General features: G+C 36.9%; 1 pseudogene; it reads right to left on the reverse strand.

Moving 5' to 3' along the window:
* Nucleotides 1-12,166, reverse strand: part of LOC103265680 — a 111,674-nt pseudogene that overhangs the window by 14,760 nt on the left and 84,748 nt on the right.

Consider the following 12,166-nt stretch of genomic DNA (forward strand, 5'->3'; position numbering starts at 1 on the left):
GTTAATTCACTAGGGTGTTTACATGACAGGCAATAATGAAGAAGAAAATCTCTGTTTAGCTTGATTATTTACTGATAAATTGATAACAATAATTTGTATTGGTTAAAGGGTCATTTTTTTTTCTCCAGGGTATAACCTTATTTTAATTCTCATAGTTACTGAATTGGATTATTAAATTAATAAGATATTCCTTCTATTGTGACCAAGGTTTCTCTTATTAGAAATATGCCATGGAGGAAAATATATAGAGAGTAAATTCCTTGAGGCAAGGCATTGCAGTACCTCTAAACTCACATTTCTTAAACTTAGCAAGTTCTGAGAAGGAGTATCTTTTCTTTCTTAATGTTCTAGCAAAGGTCTTGGTATTGAGGTCTTGTTGTCTCTGAGTAGCCTGCCATGTGGCAAGTGTCTATCCTAAATTATCTGTGGCAAGAAGATGTGAGGCTCTAATTATGTTGACTTTTTATCATAAGACTACCCTGGGTTTGAGGATAAGTCAGTTTCTGTGCATTAAATTCTCAAGTCAAATCTAGGTAGGGTAACCTGAGGAAGTGGAAGAAGATGCTACTTGGCAAAAAAGCAACAAATACCCCTTCAGACAAGGTCAGGCTAGTCATATGGCTCCACAAAGGGACCACCTTCCATCTATGGGTCATAAAATTGCAACAGAAGCTATCAATAACTTGACATTTTCTTTTCACTCAGTTGTCTCGTTTTAGAGTTCTCTTTCATGAGCAAGTTGAAGAATTATTATGCCCATTAGTATCTGAAATGATGTAATAGCACTCTATCTGTCAAATTGATTAAAATTATTTGTATTAAGGGCACAAAATGTGTCCCTAGCTTTTGCTCAAATAACATTTGCCTTCTTATTCAAAGATAATATATCTTCTAAACAGAGGATAAATGGAAAGTAAAATAAAATCTAGAGGCACAATTCAATGCAGGTCAGAGGAAGTAGAAACTGTAAAAATAAGATTTAGAAATTAATCATTACAGACAGCTATTTTAGATTAATTCAGCTACATTTACTATTAGGATATATAGCTTTTAGTCATTGTTACTACTCAAATACTGTGTTTAATGAAAGAAATAATTGTCTGCAGGGTCCAAATACATTCTACTAACATATAGGCAGAATTTTGACTACAATGGATGTTATTCTTATTGAAAAGGATGACAAATATTCAGTTTACTACATATTTATATTTAATTTTTTTTTTAAAAAAGTATTATGGAGCAGATACATTCTGCCTCTGGAATCCATAAGACCTTCATTTGCATTCTCCTTTGGCAAATCATGAGCTGTGTGACTTTGGGCAATTAACTTTAATCTCTTTAAGCCTTTATTTCCTAATGAATACAATGGGTTGGAAAACAGTGTCTATCTAAAGGAGTTATTGTAAGGATTAAATGAGATAGGCCATTTAAGGCACAGAGTATACTATCTTGCTTAGTTATTATTACTTTGTGTTAGCTATTATATGGGCATACTATTATTTACATAATTTATTCTGTTGTGGCTAAAAATTTAATTTGTTTTAGATTTCTGTATACTTCCAAATTGTACATTTGTGTATATATATCTATTTTCTTGGTAACTTGGCTTATTTCTTTAGACTGTGATCCTGAAAAGTTGCTCCCAGGTCAAGCAATTGTAGAGTTACAGTATTTTGAAATTCCTTTCTAGTGCCTCTGACCAAGAGTGACTGGGTTTACTCCTAGACTGAAACTTCTTATTGCATTGCAAATAGCCATAGGAACGTGGCTTGTTTTCTGTTGGAGTGACCCACACTCAGTGGTCTATTTTCCTGGTTTCTGGCCTTTAAAAAGGCTAACAAGCTGTTAGATTGCTGTCCTTTGAAAGGGCAAATCCCAGACTGCATTCCCAGACCAGAATTGCTTATTTGTTCTAGCCTGACATTTTTGTTCTGCACATGCTAGAAGGTTTTCAGGTTGGTTCTGGTGTTTGTCCCTAAAAGCTGTAAGGGTTGCAGCTAACAGGAAACTATTAAAAACATGGCATACGTGCACTTATCTGATATTATTGTTTTCCCTCAACTAACTCATTGTTTTTGTCTCTCGATTCATGGCCAGACTTGTCTTTAAGGAAGTGATCTTTTCTTCTTCTCCTTCTCCTTCTCCTTCTTCTTTTTTTTGAGTCAAGGTCTCATTCTGTTTCCCAGGCTGGAGCGCAGTGATATGATACGGTTCACTGCAGCCCTGGACTCCAGGACTTAAGTGATCCTTCTGCCTCAGTCTCCTGAGTAGTTGGGATTAAAGGCGTGGGCCACCACGCTTGGCTAATTTTTGAAAAAATGTTTTTGTAGAGATGAGATCTTACTGTGTTTCTTAGGTTGGTCTCAAAGTCCTTGGAATAATTGATCCCAAAGTGCTGGCATTACAGGCATGAGCCACCATTTTCTGTCTACCTTTAAGAAAATAATCTTAAAGAGAGAAAAACAGAAAGATCTATTTATGTATCTATATATGTATGTTTGTACGTATCCTTCTTCAGCATCATCATCATTATCATCATTGATAGAAGGATTTGAAGTAATTTTATAAAGAAAAATAATTTAAAAGAATTAAGAGGTTTTTTGTTTTTTTTTGAGTTGGAGTCTCACTCTGTCGCCCAGACTGGAGTGCAGTGGCCGCTCCCGGCCACCGCAGCCTCGACCTGCTGGGCTCCAGCGATCCTTCCGCCTCAGCCTTCCGAGTAGCCGGAGCTACAGGCATGCGCTACCATGCCCGGCTGATTTTTTTGATTTACTGTAGAGATGAGGTCTTGCTGCCCAGGCGGGTCTCGAACCCGAGGGCTCAGGCAATCCACTCACCTCAGCCTCCCAAAGGCGCGGGATTACAGGCTGAGCCACCGAGCCTGGCAGAATTAAGAGTTTTTCATTCACTAAATAGAGCGGTTTACAAAGCTGATCTAGGGTGACCAAATACTTCAGTTTGCCTAGGACTGAGGGAATTTTGGGGTTCCGGGACTTTTGGTGCTAAAACTGGGAAGAGTCCCAGGCAAACTAATGAGGTTGCTTAAAAGGGGGCTGTTAAGCCCTAATAAAACCATGTCACTGGTCAATATCCTTTTAATAAAAGCTCCCTTTGCTAAGCTTGTTTTGCTCTGGATTTCCATCACTTGGTACAAGAATTGTGATTAATACACCTTGCTGTCATATGTACCCCCTTGACAATGTCTGGATTAGCCCTGCTTGCATCAGGCTGAGGTAAGGACAGCAAATTCTCTATTGGCAACATCTTGAAATCTCTACTTCAATCCAAATTGACCAGTCTCTTGGTCACAGTTTGCTTTACTTCCTGTTCCCAGGAGTCACTTGCCTGGCTATATTTGTTTATAACATTTTCTTCTAAGTCACACAAGTGAAAGGACAGGAGATTTTGTAGAAGTCTCTGATTAGAATGGTAATGGTAGGGACATACTGTCCTTTCCTTTTTAATTTTTTTTTCTTTTAGAGGCAGGGTCTTGCTTTGTTACTCAGGCTAGAGTGCAGTTGTATGATCATAGCTCACAGCAGTCTTGAACTCTTGGGTTCCGGCTATCCTCCTATCTCAGCCTCCTGAACAGCTAGAACTACAGACATTGACTACCACACCTTGCTAATTTATTTTCAGAGATGAGAGCTTTCTATGTTGTCCAGGCTGGTCTCAAAATCTTGGCCTCCAGGAATCGTCCCACCTCAACTTCTCAAAGTGCTGGGATTACAGGTGTGAGACACCATACCCAGCCCCTTCCATTTGTTATTCTTCTTTTTCCTTACCTTTATCTTTAACACTTGTCCCAGATTCACTTCCTATGATAGCTGTCTTCTAATCACCTCTAAGGCATATAGTTATTTTACTACTACTAATTATCATTATTATTTCAATAATATTATAATTTTTCTTTGTTGTCACCTTTATTTTTATTGTCATCAATAGCCACCATTTACTAAGTAATTACTGGTCTAGGGAATAACACCTCATGAATTTTACCATGAATTCCAGGAGTTAGGTATGATTATCCTCACTTCAGACGTGAGACAACAAAGGCTCAAGAGTTGAGATGCATCAGACTAGTGAGTGGCAATGAGAAACATGGAGTTTTGGAAGTTGGGCAAACTCTGGTCCAAATCCTGGCCACTCTCTCTTGCCAAAGATCATGCAGCTGTGAAGAGTGAAATGTACCTCTGTGAGGAAGACTCTACTCAGATGCTCCAAGAAAGGACACATGAAGTTGTGCTTCTCATGATCCCATGTACATCAAAATCACATGGGGATCTTGTGAACAGGCAGATTGTGATTTAGTGGGTTTGGTGGGGGAACTGAAATTCTGCATTCTAACAAGTTCCCAAGTGATTCTGACGCTGCAGTTCTGCAGATGACACTCAGATCAGCAAGGGTGGATATTTAAACACCTAAAGCCACAGAGCCCATATTCAGTATTGGAGATGGTACGAGTAGTTAGAATATTTCTCTTTATACATAGAGTTCATACATTTCTCTTGAGTGTGGCAATGTTGCCATAGTGAATCAAGCTCTTTGAAACCTGCAACCAGAAAAATCCAAAGCTTCCCTTCTAAATCTATAGAAGTTGCTGCAAAGTTCATAATTTTGTCCTTCTTTATGGTTGCATAATATTCCATCTTGTATACGTACCACATTTTTTTTTATCCAATGTACTTTCAAAGGGTAGCACGGCTGGTTCCATGTTTTTACTATTGTGAATAGTGTCGCAATAAACATACATGTACAGATTTCTTTTTTGTAGAATGATTTGAATTCCTCCGGGTATATTCCCAGAAGGGGGATTTTTGGGTAGTATGGAAGGTCAATTTTTACAGAAACAAATAACTGGGTACCACATGTTCTCACTCATAAGTGAACCCTGAACAATACAATACAATATCGTAATACCGTAAGAAAGGAATTGGCAGTAGGGGGAACTGCTGGGGACTGGGTGGGGTGGCATACGTGATCAATAAGGGTATCTGATCTCGAACTAGTGAAGTGGGGACCAAAGTGAGGCCCAAACTTTATCTGTGTAATGATCATTTGTATACCTAATCCTGAATTGTACCCCACATCTTATAACAAAAACAAAAAAACCCCAAATTTTCCTCCTTAGATAATTGCAATCTTTGCATTACAATTCAGGAGGACTCAGCTTGCCTCAGAAGTAAGATTTCCCTTCAGCGATACTTCCTTCTGAAAAGAAAATGAAGTCTCCTTATAGGCAGGTAAGAAGTGAAGAAAAAAAGCAGTTAGTAGTTACTCTCTGAGTACCAGTACTTGGGGTAGAAGAATTCAGTTCTAACCCATTGGATGCCAAAACTGTTACTGAACTTTTTCTGCTTCAGTCCTTATCATTGATTAGTCTAATAATTGATTAATCAATTCTGTCACATAGCACATTTCTTGGGCCATCATGATTGAAGGTTTGTTGAATTCATTATATTCATATGCCCCTTAATGGTCTGTAGAACTCCCCACTTCAAAAGGAGTCTGTTTCCAATAAGTTTTGAAGACTGGATAGCATAACCCATTCTTAAAGATTCACAGTACACTAGGTGTAAGTTCTCTAAGAAACTCTGTAGGGATAACTATTGCTTTCTTCCTAATCAGGCCAAGTTTTAGGGAGCTGGTGAATCTAGAGTTTGGATTATATGGAGGAAGAACGTGGCAGTACATTGCCTTTCTCCTGCCAACTGACACTGCTTTGTCAGTATTGACTACACCCATGTATGTTTCCAGACAAAGCCTGAAATATTAAATATGGCCAACAATGTTAAGCCTCCCGCTCTTTCTTCCTGCCTTTTCCCACTTATAGTCACTGACTTATGACAGTTTCATCTACAATGGGTTTATCAGGGTATTAAATGCATCTTCAACTTACATTTTTAACTTATGATTGGTTTATTGGGACATAGCCCCATGGTAAGTTGAGAAGCAAATAGCGTGTATATTCAACTTTATAAGTTCTGTTTTGGTGCTAAGGAAGCAAAGCTTAGACTGATTGGGAATAAGAGTATAGTCTGTGGACATGAATTAAGTTTCTCAAGTTACATAGCCTGTCTCTGAAAATGTACCTAATTTTCTGTTATTGAGTGCATAGGAATCAATGTGCATGTGACCTTTATTTCTGGGAAAATATCTATTCTTTTGACAAGTGAGAAATAGCAGTTTTCTTTTAAAATTCCGTCAAATGAAATGATATGTGTACAGGTGTTAGTACTGTGTCTAATGCGTAGAAAACATTCATTTACTATTATTTTGAGTATTATTATTCCTAGGTAGAAGGCAGCCCTCATTATTTAAAACATTTATTATTATTTAAAGCATATTGGGCCAGGTGCAGTGACTCACACCTGTAATCCCAGCACTCTGGGATGTGGAGGTGAGAGGATTCCTTGAGTCCAAAAGTTTGAGATAAGTCTGGGGCTCATCTCTACAAAAAAAATTACAAAAATTAGCTGTGTGTGGCGCTGTGAGCCTATAGTCCATGCTGCTTAGGAGACTGAGGTGGGAGGATTGTTTGAGCTCAGGAGGTTGAGGCTACAGAGAGGCTTGATCAAGCCACTGCACTCCTGCTTGGGTGACAGGGTAAAACTCTGGCTCAAAAAAGGAAAAGTATTTTGACAATATTAGCCACTAGTAGGATGAGTTTCTTAGTATTGGCTATTCTGTTATCCCTTCAGTCTTTTGTTTACCTTAACAATTTTTTCCAGTTTGCATTTGTTTTTGTGACCAATCTTTTACCACTATTTTAATACCTCAAGAAAAGTTGACGTTCTTAGGAATAAATCCCATGAAATTTCTTCAATATAAGTTAAGAAAGGTCATGTTGAAAAGATCGTATTGCAAACTAAGACCAATATAAGTGATTATCTTTATGTGAAATGGAAAGAGGACTGAACTGGGAATGAGAAAAGTTGGGTTCTAATTCTAGTTTCTTGAAACAGTTATGCCTTTGGATGAGTTATTGCATCTCTTTTGAGTTTCTTCTCTTTAGACTACAGAATAAGGAGACACTGAAAGTGTCCTTTGAGCAGTAGAAAAACAGTGGAGGGCTAACTTTTTGATTTAATAGTTACTGTGCTGGTATGCAAATTAAATCAGGTCTTTTCTTCCTTCTCTGAATCTTAGTTTGGCAATTTGTAAAAATATCATATTGATACTGAATGGTGGTTTTTATTGCCTTTCCAGGTATGTTAGCCTTCAGATCATACAACCTCAGACCTTGGTCCTTGTATTAGTCAGTTCTCCAGACACACACACACACACACACACACACACACACACACACACACACACACAGGGAGAGAGAGAGAGAGAGAGAGAAGAGGAAGAAGAAGAGAGGAGGGAGAGGGAAGGGAGGGGGTAGGGTGGGGAAGGGGAATCCACTAACTCACCGGTCAAAATCTTCTCCAGATATACCCTCAGAGAAACACCTAAAAATAATGCTTTGCCAGCTAGCTAGGTATCCTTTACTCCTGTCAAGTTGACACCTAAAATTAATGATTATAGTCCCCTTTTCAGTTTGGAGGCACAGGCAGCTATAATTTCAGCTAAGAGCCTTTGCTTTAAAAAATAATTTTATTTTGAAGAAAAAAAGAGGTTGCCAATAATTTTCAGGAGTTGATCATTAAATTTGGTGTTGTTTATTTATGTGGAAATAGACTTTCTATCAAACAAGTATATAGGCTCCATGAGGACAAGAGTTTTGTTTCATCCAGGTTCACATTTCAGTACCTAGGACAGCACCCGAACATAGTTGTTGAATGAATGAATGAATGAATGATCTTATAGTGGAAACATTTGAAGTAGTATGAAACTAGTTTCTTGCGTGCCCTTGACCTTATATGCTAATAGTTTGTGGTCATTATAATTTGCAGCAATAAAGGCTACTCAAAGGAATTAGTGTTAATGTCTAGAGACATGACAACCACCAACACTATAGCCTCCCAAAGGGGCTAAGAGCCATGTGATGATTCTAAATTGGGGATTGTTTTTCCCTGCTTTACACTGTCAGTGTTGAGAGCATGAGAAATCATGGAGGATGACAATGTCTTTTTCACTTTGGTAGGGGTGTTTAAATCACCATGGTGATTATTAAAATTATGACAGCCACATGAGGCATGTGAGCAGTGATTTCAAAATTGTCAGTCATGAGTGTTGTTACACATGCAGAGTTCACAGTGAAACCATGGGTATTCTGAACACTATTTCATCCATTAGATTTACTAGAAAGAAAACTGCTAAAAGAAAAAAAAAACACACTAGGTTTAAGTGAATTCTTCATTGTTTTGGTCAATTCATCATGTTTCACAGTTGTACCACTTGAAGGTATATAAATCCTTGTCAATGGGTTTCCACTACTTATAGAAGGACAGTCAAACTTCTTAGAATTGTATCTGAGTTGCTTTCCATGAACTGAAGGCTATGTCTATTTAGCCCACCTATGCTGTTCTCTCTCTTTCTCACTCTGCTTAGGACACATGGTTTTCTGACAATTTCTTGAGCATAGAAAATTCTGTCTTGGGAATATTTTCTTCTTATTCCTTATTTTGGAATAAGTTCCATGAATTGTTTTCCTGTCTGACTCCTTAAACCTCAAGGTCCCATAAAAATGCCAAGTCTGAGAAAACCTTTGCCAATGACTCTATTCAAAGGAGGCTTGCCTCCTGTAAGAATCCAGCATTGTACCTTCTTTGTTTTCTGTAGATCAAAATTTATGCTGATTTTGGGGGATGATTTGCTTTTTTGCCACTTGCCTGTCACTTGCCCTCCCTCCTTTCACTAAAATGTAACTTCCATGAGAGAAGGGATAAAAAAAAATGCTTTATTTACATTTTGCTAGAAAATTGCTGAATAAAATATTTGTTGAATAAACAATAAACCCAAATAGACTAAGAGAAAGCAAACCCAGTCCAACAATTCTTGATTCCTTTAGACATAGGAAATGAACAATGCAGGATATGGTACATAAAGTTCTAAAAACTTTGCTCTGGTGCCCTGGTCCCAGTCTCTTCACATTAAATATTTCCTCAAATCAAATTTTTTAGAAATCCTTAAAACTTTGGGACTGTGAACAGGCACACAACTTTGACGACTCCTCCTGCAGGAATCAGCTAGCTATCTTTCAGGTATTTATTTGATTAGTAACAAATTTATGGGTTTCTTAAGATAAAGCTTTTAGTTGAGAGTGAAACAATAAGAAAAGCTAGTCTATTTTTGTTTTATTTGAACTGGCAATTTTCAAACTGAAATTTTTAAGGCACTAGCATTGCTATATTTTCAAGAGTGTTTGTAGATATTCATGAAATCAAAATGATGCAATCATATTTTTTATTAATGTAACATGTAGAATTATCTGTAGCCCAGATTTGAAACGCATATAAATAGATGTATGTGTGATTATGTATCAGTAGTGTGCTTTCACTAAGATAAAAAATGAGACAAAGGTAATTCTCTAGCACAAGAGTTGGCAAACTACTGCCTATATGTCAGATCCAGCTCACTGTTTTTGTATGGCTCACAGGTTGACTGGTGTTTACATTTTTAAATGCAAAAACTCTAAAAGAGGATATTAATCTCTTAGCAAGAACAGTTACTCCAAGAGTTGAGGACATTGTCTCTTGGCCCCATAGTATTTACTCTCTGGCCCTTTACAGCATAAGTTTGCCAACCCTTAATATAATACATACATGTATAGTTCAATATGCCTGTTGTAAGGCCTGTTGGAAAACCTTTTAATAGTAGTCTATTACTGTAAAATGGTAAGTATAAAATTTAGTAAATGGTTTATATATGTTCTATTGCTAAGGTCTCTAAATTCTGCCTTTAGTTCTTTGCCTGCTAAGTAATAAAAATATCAATGCTAACAATAACAACAGTAATAAACATTAATTCTAGTAGAAATAATATTTACTGAATACTTACTAAGTTCCATACACTATTCTGAGTTTTTTAAATCAGCTGTTTCCTTGATATTTTCTTTAATGATTGCATTAGAAAGTAAATGTCTCTATTAAGGCTATCTCAACTGTTCTCTTGATCAAATTTTAGGTAAGGGTTCGGCTAAGCATTTCTAATTTGTTGAATCATCTATAGAGATGGTGAAGAGACAGCTCCAAAGATCCAGATGCCAGGGACTGGAAAGCAGCAAGAGAAATATGTGCACTAAGAGACACACCTGTGCCATGTCTTATCATGCTTTTATTTAGTTCCTTCATCAAGGTTTCTAAGAAAAAGTGTTCTAAGAAGTTCCTTACCAACTTCCTCTACAGGTATAAGTCTATGTGAAATATATTTTATTATCCCTGAAGTGGAGCTATGTGCTGTTGAGAGCAAGGTGAGGACTTGAATTGATTTGGTACTTTCTGTATTCTCAGGTCATGTGCTAAGGATGTTTACTTCTATAATCACATTTAATGTTGAGTGCTGCTATAGCATCTCCTTTGCCTAGCCTTTTTAGGTCCAAGTATATCTAATTACTAGCTTCTCCATAAAGGTCAACAAACTAACACAAGCATTACATATATTTAGTATGTGACACTCAAAGTTCTGAGTGGAACACATAGCAAGTGTTTTGTCATGCGAAATTAGAAAAGACTCCTGTTGATAAGTTCAGTACATCTTAATTCTTTGAGCATTTCCTAATAGCATTTGAGATTGTTTCCTCCATCCTGTTAGTGACCTGTCAAGACAAATGGAAATTAACTGCTTTTTCATAATTGAGGAAAGAGATGGTACATAATATTCTTTTTATTTATTTATTTGCCTAAGGAGTGATGGCTTAAGCATTAGACTAGTAATTGAACTTGAATCTTCTTGACCAGTAACCAATTTTCTACCCTGTACTGAATAATATCATCAAGCTGGAAAACATTGTAATATAAACAATGACCCATCCTCAGAATCTGAAAAAAGATCTTTTTAACCCTTATCATATTTAAAAATGTTGCCAGATTAAAAGTTTTGTAGTGATTTTCATAATCTATACTTTATCTCACTGTTGATGTGCATATGCTGGCGAGTATATTATGTGAGGAAAGAAATAGTGTTTTAGAGACTTTTGGCAAGAAAGCAATGGGCATGGCTAGATCACACAGATGAATAAGAGGAGTATTGGCATGCATAGCAAGAAGGTGTAAAAGGGCTGGTATTCTTGGTGGCACTGGTCTTTTCTACCATTGTTTGGCATTGAGAAGTTTATTAATACGAAATAGACTTCATAATTGCATATTTCTGCTCAAATTTTGCCACTGAGATTTCTTTTTTAAAAATTTTGTTATTTTAAATATGTGGGGTACAATTCGGGGTTAGGTATACAAATGTTCATTATGCAGGTACCCTGTTGATGAGGTGTGCCGAGATTTCTTTATTTTGTTTTTACAAGTTTCCTTTTACTGCCTTTAAAAGACAATTGGTAATATGTTAGCTTGCAATAATTGTTTACATTTTAATGTTTGAGGATATTTAGAGGATTTCTACACTGGCCCTCATCTTCACCTTTCTGGCTTCAATAAACTTGTGAAAGCCAAATTTCCCCTTAAAGCCCAGATCCAATGTTCCAGTGAAGCGAGCCTGACCTGAAATTGGGCTTGTAGTACCTTTCTCTGAAGCTTGGAGATTTTGATATTTTCCTTATCTAAAAGCATAATCACACTAGGCAATTAGACAATGGCTATTTATATGCACCTCTTGCTCGTCCATCCATTGTGAGCTAAGCCTTCCTCACCATTATACATTTAAAACCTAATTCAGTGCTTGGGAGAGAAGGCAACTATGCAAATATTTGTTAAATGGATAATGAAAAATGAATGAATGAAAAAATTTCCTTTCTAGATTTATCTCCTGCTGCTATCTTATTTATATGCTGAACTCTGTCAACCTCAACTGAATAGACATTTCCCAGGCAGGTCAAGTCTTTTCAAAACTTCTTGGTATTGCTTTTATATGATTGAATCTTACAGCCTGGTTTTCCTAGGAACATTCTTTCTTTTCTAAGCCACTTGGTTGCACATCATGACCTTTTCTGTGAAGACATGTTCAACATGCAGACTGAAATGATGTCTCTCCACATCCTTCTCTAACATGTTATTCCTTTCTCTGTCCTAGAGGAAATTTCTTTGACTGGGAGTGAAGTTGTTTGCTTATT

This window comes from Carlito syrichta, unplaced genomic scaffold, assembly GCF_000164805.1.
Source record: "Carlito syrichta isolate Samal-C Ts95f unplaced genomic scaffold, Tarsius_syrichta-2.0.1 Scaffold306750, whole genome shotgun sequence".
NCBI lineage: Eukaryota > Metazoa > Chordata > Mammalia > Primates > Tarsiidae > Carlito > Carlito syrichta.